This window comes from Xyrauchen texanus, chromosome 22 (genome assembly GCF_025860055.1).
Source record: "Xyrauchen texanus isolate HMW12.3.18 chromosome 22, RBS_HiC_50CHRs, whole genome shotgun sequence".
NCBI classification, from domain to species: Eukaryota; Metazoa; Chordata; class Actinopteri; order Cypriniformes; family Catostomidae; genus Xyrauchen; species Xyrauchen texanus.
The window spans coordinates 22,780,974-22,794,844 of record NC_068297.1 but is presented as its reverse complement, the minus strand read 5'-3'; positions in this window follow the sequence as shown (position 1 = coordinate 22,794,844).

Here is a 13,871-nt window from a genome sequence, read left to right as displayed (position 1 = left end):
TTCCCTTTTTATACTATTCACAGAATAAATCATCAATATATCTGTCAGATATAAATCAAGCTTGTGTCACTTTCATTAAGTCCGTTTGACACCTCTCATGGTTTTTGTCTAGAAGAGACACCTTTGGAATTTATTAACCAGTTCAGTGCCTGGCGTCTGACAGCTTAATGATGTTGAAGCTATGGCCTGCTGACTGTAACATATATATTTGGAAGAATAAAACAGATGTGGTCAGAAAATGTTTTAAGTACATCAAAGAGAGTAAGGCAGATAGATGGAGGAGCTATAAGAGAAAAAAGAAAGGTAGAAAGTCCATATTTCTGTGCTCTCAGCAGATTACAAAAATAAAAAATTAGATTAGAGGTGGGAATTAGCAGGGACCTGGCGATATGACATTATACCCATGTATGGGTCAAAAAATACTTATGTTGTGATTCTTTATGTTAAGAGTCATGGTATGGTTTTTTCACATGAAGATGTCCTTACACAATGAAAACGTCCTTACAAAATGAAACAAGTTATAAACTTGTGTTCTCACCTCATTTACTGTAGAAATAATTTAGTATTAGTTGATATAATGCTGCCGAAATGTTTTCCCCCATAAAAAATTAAAAGAACGTGAACAATTTTTAGGGGGAGGGAATGCTATAGGGCAGGCGTCTGCAACCTACGGCAGGGGTAATCACTGGCACGCCGGCAACGGCGAGAGAGAAGTAGACTATTTTATTCATATAAATTTCGCACCTGCATTACAATCTAGATCTTGATGTAATTCTTCCTCATGTTTTCATTAGCTGAATGGGAGGCTAAACAAAAAGTAAAAATGTGATGAGACTGCAGTAAACCCAACAGACTCATGCAATGCGTGCAACCATTCAAGCATCATGAGCCGGCAGCGCTTCACTTTCGGTTAATCACATGAGTAAACGTGCCTGCTTTGCTTTGGTCAGATTGCATGGATGACAGCTTGCATTACGTGTTTGATTTGTTTCTTTTTGCGTACAGAACAACACGTGATGTAATAAGGAAAACACCACTATTAATCCTTGAGATTTCCAACCCAGCATACAGACACACCCTCCTTAAACCATAGTCACACTCAAAATTACATTCAATAATTAAAAGAGAAAACATAAACTGTTGTGTGGTTATAAAATATTTTCAAGTCTATTCAAAATATAAATTATACTTGGAAATAAAGTTTAAGGATTTTGCAGGTGCGATTCAACAAAGAGGGCTAAATAGTTGATCAGCTTGTGATGCGCGAATGGCTTGCACACACAGTGCGAGTCTCGTCGCACTCCCATTCAGTTGATGAAAACATGCTGCATGATCATGAGGATTACATCAAGTTGTAGATTGGAATGCAGGTGCGAAAAACTTTATATAATAATATAGCGTGTGCCTCTCTCGCTGTTGCTTGCGTTTGATTACATGATTACAATGACTTAATATAGCAAATATTACATTTTGTGATCAGTAATCAAATAAGCAAATTTGTGACAATAACTGTGTTAACTCATTTTGTACAAAAGGACAGGTTTTCTTTAATTAAAGCACTTTCACAAGATGCTCTGTGAAAATTCACATGCAAGCATCATACAGTATATCATAACATTTCACCAGTGGTGCTTGAGAAGGATATTGAAGATATCCTCTCTCAAGCATACAACAAACACAGATAGCTTCAGATGCACAGGAGAAGGGCCAATTTTAGTCAAGAGTCGTAGCAGGAGACTACAATACTTTTGACATGTCACTCGATCTGCATACAACGAGGACTATGCACGAGCATCAAGCGCCATCATAAATGTTCTCCCAAAGACCTGGAAATGACCGGTGGGTAGACTGAGAACAATGTGGTCAAGAGTTATCAAATCCGGTCTTGCCCCACACAATTTCGGTCTCTTAACTTCCTGGAAGCAAGCTAAGGACAGAGAGTTGGCAGCGCAAATAGCATCTATTGCTATCTATCAAGTCGCTGCCTTCAAAGCTTTGCAAGATTATAACTACAATGTTCACAATATTTTATTGATATTCTAATATTATGTCAGATCCTCATATTATGTCAGATTATATTATTGCTTTTCAGTTGCTGGCAGTATAGGGTTAACGCAGGGTATAGAAGTAAATTTAATGATGCTGTGTGATGTATAATCTCTTCATGGGTACAAAAAAACCATGAGGCACAAACCCCAGGATTTGTGTTTACACAAAAATACACCACTATGGATAATTTCCCAAAACACAATCCACAACAGAGGTATTTTCACTGTTCTCCAGCTTCCTGTAACCCAGATAGAGAAAGACTGTTAATTTATGTAGGCACTATTTTTATACAGAGGTTCTATGGAGACACTGAATAGATCCTCCAATGACACATCTCAATGTATCACTGTCTACAAATGAGCACTGTTTGGAGCTCTGCTTGCCACTCACATGAGCCTTTGGGAAATCAGCCTTTACCATGCAAAGGATTGTCTCTCATCCCAGCTCGCTGTCTCATCTAAAAAAAAGTTGGACAAATTGCTGGACGCTGCTCGACTCCATTATAGGGTTGGATGGCTCATTGCTCTCAGCATGATATCACTGTCTGTTAAAATAAAATTTGTATTTGTCTCATTGTCATTGCAGAGTGGTTCAGTCTAAAATATGTAATGATAACTGCTCATTCATGCTTTTGAACCATTTTGCAATAATGTTTATATAAAAATGTAAAGCTGAAGTGCGTAATTTCTGCACCACTAGCATCACCAAATTAAATTTCAAAAATAACTATTGTTTTTATAGAGGTATCTGGAATGATTGTCTGCCATTAATTGAAAAACAGATTGTCCTGCGACAAACTCGCACCATCAGTTGAGCCAGCGAATATAATCACTCACATTATAGTCAAACAAAAATAATAAAAACGGTCACTGCCTGCAACACAGTATTATAAATTACAAACCTGATACGTGCTCTACCTGGGCAGGTTCACATTTCCATGAGGCAGCAAATGCTAGCATTGTAATGTGGAGTAACACAGCTGTGGTTTATTAGCCTCTTCGGGATGCTTTGATTTTTTTTAATGGTTTAGCATTTAACTTGTGGAACTATTGAGTGCACACAAGAGCAAAAGAAAAAAAAAACATCAAGCCCTGAAACTTTGCTTGATAAAATCAATCTGGAATCATATGTAACTGTTACAATCCCAGCAAGTTTATCCAATTCGTCTTGTGTGTTTGTGTGCATGTGTGTCTCTCCTCTTACAGGTGCAACATGACATACCTAATCAGTGTTTCATTTGGGATTGCTGTTTGCACCACTCATCAGCTGATCAGTGGCACCTGTTCCCCATCACCTCTTTCCTACTTAAGCTTCCCTGTGTCTATGGTTTGTTGCCAGATTGTTGTATGTGTTCATGCTGTGTTCCTCACACTTTCGCTTCTCAGTTGGTCTGTTATGTCTGTCCCGATTGTGGTCTCCAGCATAATTGGCTCATTCCCTACTCGCCTGTTCTGCAGATACCACACATCTGCTCTGTATGCCTGCGTGTCCCTTCCACCTGGATTTACCCCATCTCCTCTCTGCAGTTTGCCCTGGGTCTTCAGCTCATGAACTGCTTATCTTTACATTGATATACTGGTGTCTGTGTTCAATAAACTGTACACCTCTTTGTTCTCTGCATTTGGGGGCACTTTTGGGAAATCAACAGGAGCAGATTTCTACCTCCAAACAGGCATTGGAGGCTCTGACAACGTCTTTAACGTTGCTAAAAGATTAACGTCTTTAGTGCAACAACTCCATCCTCCTCCCAAACTGGTTCCTGACATGAAGTTCCTGCTCTATTTCGGCAGCCCAATTTACTCATAGTGACCTGAACCCCAACTTAACCCTCCAGCTCCGTTTTCTGGTAAGCCAACAACATGTCAATCCTTCTTGTCCCAGTGTTCTCTAATCTTCTCGCTCCAGTCCGCTTCCTTTCCATCTAAAGATTCTAAGGTGGCATATGTCATCACCTACCTGTCGGAAAATGCCCATGAATGGGGAACCACTATGTAGGACAATAAACATCCATTCAGCTCGTCATTCCAGTTATTCACTGAGGAGATACTCAAGGTGTTTGATCATACAGCCCATGGCAGAGATGCAGCCAGAGTTTTGTCAGAACTGTGTCAAAGTAACCGCTCTGTTTCAGAATATTACATCAAATTCCTAACTCTTGCCACTTCCTGTGAGTGGAATGAATGAGCGCAGTGGGACCGGATTCTGCATGGGTTATCGGAACAAATTAAGAATGAGATCTTCACCATGGACCTACCAACATGTTTTGATGATTTGGTGAACTTGGATACTAGGGTGAAAAACGACTCTCTCTTCACTGCAATCTTTGTTGGTCACCTCTTGACAGCGATGTCACATCTCATATTCCACCTGCCATGCCCAGTCATCTTGTTGAAGCAATGTTGGAGGTTGACCTCATGCAGATAGTGAGAACACAGCTGTCTGCGGATGAGAAACTTTGTCACCTCACATCTACGCCTCTTGTCCAGTAAAAGGAAATGCTCCCCAGTAGAGATGGGGTTACTTTTGAGCATCACTCTGTTGAGAAAATACCCTGGATTCCGCACCCTCCTCTCTGCCAGACTGCAGTTCGGAACTTTGAATTAGCACTGCTCTGCCTTGGTGGATTCTGGGGCCAAAGGGAAATTCCTTGATGTCGAGTTGGCTGTACATTGGAAGATTCTCATAGTTCAGCTGTAGGATTCCATAACTGCCAGTACTCTTAGCAGAACCCCCCTTGCTGATGTCACCCACGCCACTACTCCCCTCACCGTACAGATAACCTTCTTCCTCATCAAGTCACCATCATCCCTAGTGGTTTTGGGGCACCCATGTCTGGTGATGCACAATCCTCACATTGACTGGTTAAAAGATTTCCATGGAGCTAAATAACTAAATTCCAGGCAGGCTTGCAGGCCACTTTTTCTTTGGTCATTTCGATTTCATTTTGTCTTATCAGCCGGGCTCAAGGAACATCATTCTTGATGCTTTATCTCGCTGTTTTGAGATCAACAGCACCTCTAGCTCTCCTGTTACCATTCTGCCACCCTTTTGGGTGGTTGCCAGTGAAAGATTCTAATTCCTCTTTACTCTTGGAAGTTATATCTTTTTATTTCATAATTCTCACCTATTCTTATTATATTAACCAATTTTCAGTTCTCTTTTCCTAAAAGGTAAAGGTAACATATGTGATATGAAGGGTGACTGAGGGTCTGGCCCATGTCAGGAGTGCAATAACAGTGTTTACTCATTTAGCTCGGCCTCAGGAGAATGTGAATTTTATGTTGTATTGCATTTATTCCATTTCTATTTTTATTACATAATGTATCATACACTTTATTTAACCATTTGATTATATTGAGGATTGATTAATCACAAGTAGTAAGAGAAAGAGATCATAGTTATGATTTTTGTTATTATCTTTGTTTTATGGTTTGTCAAAGTAACCATGACTGGACAACACATCTACCTCGTGAATTTACTTCAATTAGATGCAGCAATGGAGTGCTCTTTTGTGCCCTTTTGTTTCTCTCTGTGCTCTGTCCTAAAGTTCCACAGATGGTGAGGCCCAGCATTCCAGCAAGGTTTAGGAGGAGGCCTCTATTCCTGAGGAGAAGATAACACCTACACTTTGCATGTCTAAACTCATGTCTCTGAATTATTTACAGTTATTGTGCCCTCTCAAATGTGACTTTGCCATAGTCAAAACAACTTCCAAGGATTTTAATTACTCTCATTGGTACCCCTTTGACATAAAGAAATAGTGTAGCCATAACTGATAGCTAACCCCTGATATCTGACCATAAGTTGTTTCAACCAAGGATGGGATCTCGATTCATGTTGTGGCTAACAATAATTGTTTGCACGAGGACAGAAACGGTCCATATACATGTTAAAATGTTTGAAGTAATTGACCTACCAGAATGCTAGAAGTTGTGGTACGATGACACCCTTAATGTAATTTGCATATGACTATAATTGCTTTGGAAAGTTTGTAAAACTTCACTTCGACTTCCTGTCTTTTCTAACTGTTGTATCTTAATGACTTGTGGTGCCTATTGGATTTACAGAGAACAATCAGTAAAATCACTCTCGTGATTATTGCAAAACCATGCAATACATGACCTTTACACTGCTGTTTTTGGAATCAAGCCATATTATGTAAGGAATAATTGACGACGGGCCGTTGAATTATTAGAAAAATAATGCACACCCGGGGTGGTAATGCGGTCACGACGCGAAGTGGGGTGGCCGTTACACCTCGGGTGTGCATTATTTTTCTAATAATTCAATGGCCCGGAGTCAATTATTCCGCTTATACTACAGTTACCACACCTCGAAACATTGTTCAGATGATGTGATTCTAGACGTTTGTCAAGTTTTTGTCATTAAAACGCTCTTGTATGTAGGACTAATTTCTTACGCATCTAATCCCATGCCTCCGTTGCTAATTCCAAAACGTCATTTTAGAGTTAGTAACGGAGGTTTGAGCCACTGACAGCAGACTAATGCAGTTATTAGTGTAGTTATTAGAGAGACAGAGGTTGCAGTAATGAGACAGAAAATCATGTGCGTCATATTATTTAATTTATTTATTAATTCATACGTTATAATTCATTCGTTAATTCGAACGAATTTATTTATTACAATTAAACTGCACGTTAAACACATTGACAGCCCAAGCTGTTGTTTTTTTTTGGTGTTTTCTTCATGTTTTTCGCCCTCGAGTCGGTCTAACTGTTCTTCGCTGATTGTTTTATGTCTTTTGTTGTTGCCGGCTGCCTTTGATGTCCTCTTCCATTTATTTGTTTTTTCATCTGCTATCCAATACTGCGGTCGCCCAGTTGTTAAAATGTTTATGTTCACCATAAATATAAAAATTTACTTCCGGAAAATCAAAATAGTCTGTCATTTTTTTTCCTCTTGAAGTTGAAGTGGATTTGTCGCTGTCACTTCTTGTTATGAATTGTATCCTATTTTCCGTTATTACAGTTGACTACGCGAAGTGATATGGAACTGTAATGCCGTCAAGACCTGCCTGGAACTACTTTAGCCGTGCGTTTCCCTGAAAATAATTGCACACCTTAGAACGTTCTCAACCAATCAGAATCAAGCATTCAACAGCCCTGTAGTATAATATATTATATTTAAGGCTGGCTTAAGATGTCGTAAATGTCAAATAATTCTGCGAGAACCAAGTCATATAAACTCTTACACAGATGAGCATCTCCACATGAGTCAACACATCCTGTTGAGCAAGGACCATAAAAAAGCAAATCTCTGCCCCCCTCATCGCATCCTGTTTCCCTACAGCTGATGACACCTCAAATTCCCTCAAAGATCTGCATGTAAAAAAATATCTTATCTGATGTATACAAATAATGTGACTAGGCATTAGAAGATTAGAACATAAATGTAAATTAGAGGTCAATTTAAATTGGAGTCAGAATAATATACATTTGGAGTCAGACAAAATTTATAATGGAATTAATTTGTAATGTGTAAATGAACAATAATTGCTTTAATTCAGCACTCAGAAAAGACAGAACAATGCAGATATCTTCAAAGGGAAATCTGAAGTTTCACTCTGGACCAATAGGTTTGTGAGTGAACCCTTCTACTTTCCTTTTTTTACAATAGTATATTATATTTAAAAGTTTCTGTCCTAAATTCTTCACTTTTACACATTATATACAATTATATCTGATTAAACCCACAGCCTGAGCATTTTGACCATGAACTTGGCATTATTTATAAATGGGTGGAGTTTCTGGCCATTATTAGCATGAGCTTAGTGTTGCAGGCGCCAAATTAGGAGACCCGGCTTACAGATTACTGTTACCTGTGAATACAGGAGAAAATGAAGAGACTGGGAAGTCGCATCTGCTCTCTCACAGGTCCTCTGTTCATGTGTTTATTTTTAACAATCAATTAACTTCAGTTACAACAGTCTTATTTCAGCTGTATTAATAAAACATTACATCACATTTCTTTAGTCTCCCTTTTTTTCACATCTCATTAAACTTATTTATCACTCTCATTTACCAATAGTTTGTATATAACATGCATTAACTCACCACAGTAACAATATGCATTTGTTTTGGTTACTTTCACCTTTTAAAAGGTATCATCAAAATCAGTTCAAATCTTTTCTTTCCCTCGTGAGAACATTTCTGTTGGATTCACATAAATCCGCAGGCTTTTTGAACCTTTTTCCTCAGATCTGATCACAGAATGAGCTTTGCAAACACATTAAAACTTTTCTCTAAACTCCTTAACATTAACAAATAAATGCTTTGTTAAATCAACACCTGATATTCACTTGTTATGATATATTGATAAATGAAACCATTTACATCACTTCAATTCACAGACCACATGGATGGGATATTAATAATAAAAACAAAACTTAAAGAATGCTCAAATAATTACATCTGTCACATGACTTACACTCTCAGTACATTGTGATTGTTCTAATGTTATCACATTTCAACAGGTTGTTCTAATTAATGTGCCTGTTCTTTACCTGTGAATACAGGAGCAAATGAAGAGACTAAGAAGTCTGTCTGCTCTCTCACAGCTCCTCTGTTCATGCGCAATGTCCCAGCAACCCCTCAAAATAAGAGTCTTTTCTCATATTGCCCATATAAAGATGACAGTTCTTTTCAAAAGTCCACACATCAGCATGTATATAAAGAAAACACAGTTATCATTTCAATACACTTATAGCAGTATTCACCATTTGTATACACATTTTTTGTGTATCACATTAGCTTTCCTGCAGTCTCATTGTTTGATTTTGATAAAGATGTAAATGACTCATTTTAGCCAGGTTTATGGACCTGATGTGATTTATAGCAGATGAACCATTTATTTTTATTACAATTATTATTTAATTATTTAATTTTTATACACAATTTACAATCTTTGAATGACTAACTGGCATGAATATAGTTCTGTTGTTCTGATGGATGAGAGTTCTGGTGATAATTAAGGATTTTCTGGCACTCAAGGACAGTGTTGGGTCCTACCTGCTCGATTACAGAAACAAATATTTTGTTTTCTTTAGATTGTTGATAAATAACTTCATATAATGAGTATTGTTTGCAGTATTTGATGCCACGCTCTACATTATTTTGTAACTTGTATGGGGTAAAAATACACAAAATAAAACAAACAACAACAAAAAAACACTATTAGTACTATATCAGTACTATAACTTAATCTTTCCAGCCAACCCTGCTGTTAAGCACAACATCACCATTCAGCTGGGTTCATCAACTCTAACGGCATCCAAAAATGGTCAGAAACTTGGGGATAACCATTGAAGACCAGCTTAGCTTCACCGATGTGTTTTACCGACATCTAAAAAAACAACCCAATCATGTAGATTTGCACTCAACAACATTAGGAAGATAAGACCCTTCCACTCTGAACATTCTACACAACTCCTTGTTCAGTCTCTTGTCTTATCCAGATTTGATTACTTTTATGCTTTTTTAGCAGACCTTCCTGCATGCACAATCAGGCTTCTGCAAATGATCTAGAATGCAGCAGCACGGTCTTCACCGAACCCAAGAGAGTGAATGTTACACCCCTCCTTGTCTTTCTACACTGGCTGCCAGTTGCGACATGTCTCAAGTTCAAGGCTCTGATTCTGGCATACTGAACAGTCACAGGGTCTGCACCAGTCTCCAGAGCTAACTTCCCAACCCACCAGAAAGTTGCAGTATGCAAAAGAGTCTTGGCTAGAACTTTTCCAATACAATTGAAACTTATTGTGTATATGTATTGCAGCACTTATTATGTTACTGTCTCCTTATGATCAGAGGTGGACAAAGTACACAACTCCATTACTTGAGTGAAAGTACAGATACCACTGGTCAAATATTACATGTGAAAGTTTTAAAGACAGATTTTTACTTAAGTAAAAGTATTGTTTGAATTGTTTTATTATTGTTGCATTGCATTGTTGTATGAAATACTTACAATAACTTATGCCTCTGAAGCAACCTACAGAATACACTGACTAGCTTGTAGTATCTGTGTAATAAAAGCTTTTAGAATGTTACAAAACATATAGAAATGAAACAACTGAATAGACAAAAAAGACATAATCATCTTCATTTTTTTAATACTCCTACCCACCCCCACAAAAGCAGCATGGTAGTGTTCTCACACAGCTCTGGCACACATGTGTGCACACATCTGTGTGTATACATTCATCCACATTTGAATCAAGCGGACAGTGAAATTGCTGTAAATACAGACATGACCATGCACTTTGGCTGTAAGTCCAGGACTAGAAAAGCTGTTTCATACCTATACAAGGTAACTGCTCTCTCTGGCTCAGCAGCAGCACCAACGCAGATTTGAATGTTCCGGACTGACTTTTGTCAAAGGTTTAATAGACAGGCAATTCTTTATCATTTAGGGAAGTGATCATGTGGGTGTTTGAATTGAGATTGCGATCTTTTTATGATTTAATCGTGCAGCTCTACACATAACTACTGTATAGTAATTATGTAATGTAACAACAAAAAACTAAAAAGTTACCAGATATTAACTTGTTTAACATTTGAATTTGCACTTTTCCGTGCTAACTAACCTCATTGTCGAACCTTACCTATGCATTGGAGGTGTATCCACAAGGCTATGGCAACTTGGCGGACAAATCCATAAAAAATTATTTGACCGACCAAACTTCATACTGAAACTTTAGCTCTGTAGCAGAGATAATTTCAACCTTTCATAAGAAATTTAAAGTTTACATACCTCAATATGCTTCCGCAGGAATGCTAGTTTTTGAAGGCTATGATATGGTTTGTTTTAGGCAAACAAAGCTAACATTTAAAACTAAACGAATCTGTAACATTTTCAGAAAACTGGAACATATTTTCTAAATATGGCCATGGGTACACACACTGTGCCGAGGAACCACCTTCTTCCATTTTACTAACTGATCAGTGTTCAAAAAATGCTGGGAAATCATTGAACTTCACGACACATGGCCCTACAAGGGTGATTATTGATAGGCTGTCTGTCACCTTAAAAAAAAAACAATCACGTTTTACTGAAGAAGAAAAAATCATCCACTGATTTTCAAAGCTGCTACTCGTGGACCTTGATAGAAATGTAGTGGAGTTAAAAGTACGATATTTGTCTTTCAAATGTAGTGAAGTTAGTCACAAGTTTCCAGAAAAAATAATACTCAAGTAAAGTACAGAGACTCAAAATGTGTATTTAAGTACAGTACTCGAGTAAATGTATTTTGTTACTGTCCACCTCTGCTTACAATGAATCTCCTTGTTGTATCCTTCCAAATTGTTTAAGCCTGCTAAAGGAATAAACGATAATGTAAATGTAGTCAAAGGTTTTATTCAGTTTTAGACATGTAATTTTACCATAAAATATTTTATTAAAATAAATATATATATTTTTAAGTAAAAAGTATGAATTGCCTTTAAATGGTTAAGCCATTAATTGAAGGCAAATTTTCATGAACTTTCATGAACTAGCCTCCAGTTTTACCACATGTGTTAATATGGTGGTTATCAGAATATTCAGTGGTGTAAAGTAATGAATTACAAACACTCACGTTACTGTAATTAACTACTATTTTCCCACCGTCTGTGTTCGCTACCTCTCTGTCCTGATTTTATTTTTATCTTTCTACATGATTGGCTAGGGAAATAGCCTTTGTATAACATATGTAGAGCAATACTTCAGGCAGAATATTCCACCAGTCACAAACTTCAGAAAATTGTGCCTCATGCATTAGAACGAGAACACAACTATTTCTGAGCTTAAAAGATGCAAGAACTAAATCAATGTTGAAAATTGTATCTCAAAAGGAGGACAATGTGGCCCCCCATGTGCTACTTAAAGAAAAAATTCACACAAAAATGAAATTTCTCATCATTTACTCACCCTCATGCCATCTGTCTATGACTTTCTTTCTTCAGAACACAAATTACAATTTCTTGAAGAATATTTCAGCTCTGTTGGTCCATTCAATGTAAGTGAAGGGATGCCAAAATGTGTATGCTCCAAAAAGCACATAAAGCAGCATAAAAGTAATACATACAACTCCAGTGGTTTAATCCATGACTTCAGAATTGATATGACAGGTGTGGGTGAGAAACAGGTCAATATTAATAATTTTTGGTAGACATTCTTTTCTCTGCCCAGTAGGTGGTGATATGCATGAAGAATGTGAATCACCAAAAACACAAAAAGAAAGTGAAAGTTAAAGTGGAGATTGACTGATCAGGGAGGAGAATTAGTAAAAAAGGAATTAAATATTGATCTGTTTCTCACCACATCTATCATATCGCTTCAGAAGACATATATTAAATCACTGGAGGCACATGGATTAGACTATTTTTATGCTGATTTATGAGATTTGTGGAGCTTCAATATTTTAGCACCGATTCACTTTCATTGTATGGACCAAAAGAGCTGAGATATTTGTCTAAAAATCTTAATTTGTGTTCTGCAGAAGAAAGAAAGTCATACACATCCAGGATGGCATGAGGGTGAGTAAATGATGAGAGAATTTTCATTTGTGGATGAATTATTCCTTTTTAAGTGTGATGTAGCCCTTGTACCAAACAACATTTCCCATGCATGCTCTGTAGTGGTGTAGTGGTCTAAGCACATAACTGGTAATCTGGTAATCAGAAGGATGCTGGTTCAAGCCCCACAGCCACCACCATTGTGTCCTTGAGCAAGACACTTAACTCCAGGTTGCTCTGGGGGGATTGTCCCTGTAATAAGTGCACTGTAAGTCGCTTTGGATAAAAGTGTCTGCCAAATGCATAAATGTAAATGTAAATGCTCTACCTCCTCTATTGTGCAGGACATGATGTGACAAGTGATCCTGCTTATTTAACTTCTTTTTTTTTTGCATTCCTTGCATTGTTTGAACATGTTTTATGAACAACAAATTTAGACCCTACACATAAACTGATTTTAATGTAACAGTTTCATACATTACGATTTAAAATGGTGATCAGTGTATTGAAAATAACTTTTTAATCTTTTAATTTCTGTTATCATGTCTCCCTTTTATTTTTTGGAATCAGATTCATGTAGTGTTTATCATAGATAAGGGATGTATTTTAAAAGTTGGCATACATTGTTCATTATAATGGGGCATAGGTTTTGCAACTCAGTATTCAATACTCTCTACTCATGATTACTTTTAAACGAGCTACTCTTTTACTCTTACTTGAGTAGTTTTTAGGACAGCTACTTTTACAGTTACTCACACTAAATATTTTGGAAAGTAAAAGTGCTTCTATTTGAGTATGATTTTTCAGTACTCTTTCCACCCCTGAGAATATTTAATGTACAAAGCAGAATGTTAGTTCATGTAAGCTGTTATATTAACATTATATCAGTTACAGTAATATGTAAGTTTATGTCTGAATCATTATAACCATAATTTATTTTTATAATGAATTTCTGGCAATCAGCACTTCCAGTTTTTACTGTAAATTTTACAAGATTATTTTTAAGTGCATGCTAATATACATTGAATTTCAGAGAATCTATATTTTAGAGCATTGATTTTTCTAAAGGCAAATAAATATTTCTACCTGAGATGGAATGTCTGAAATAATTTTTGAGGAGGCTAGATTTTGACAGCTCAGTTTAGTTCTATTATACTCTACTGTTTAGAGTAGGCACAAACTGATATTGTTATGACATTTGTTTGCTGAACTGACATTTAGGTATAACCCAAGCAACCCCTCAATTGTCCTCTCTCACCCTATCCCCCTCCATCTCCACGCTTTTCACCCTTTCCTTCTTGAATGCTA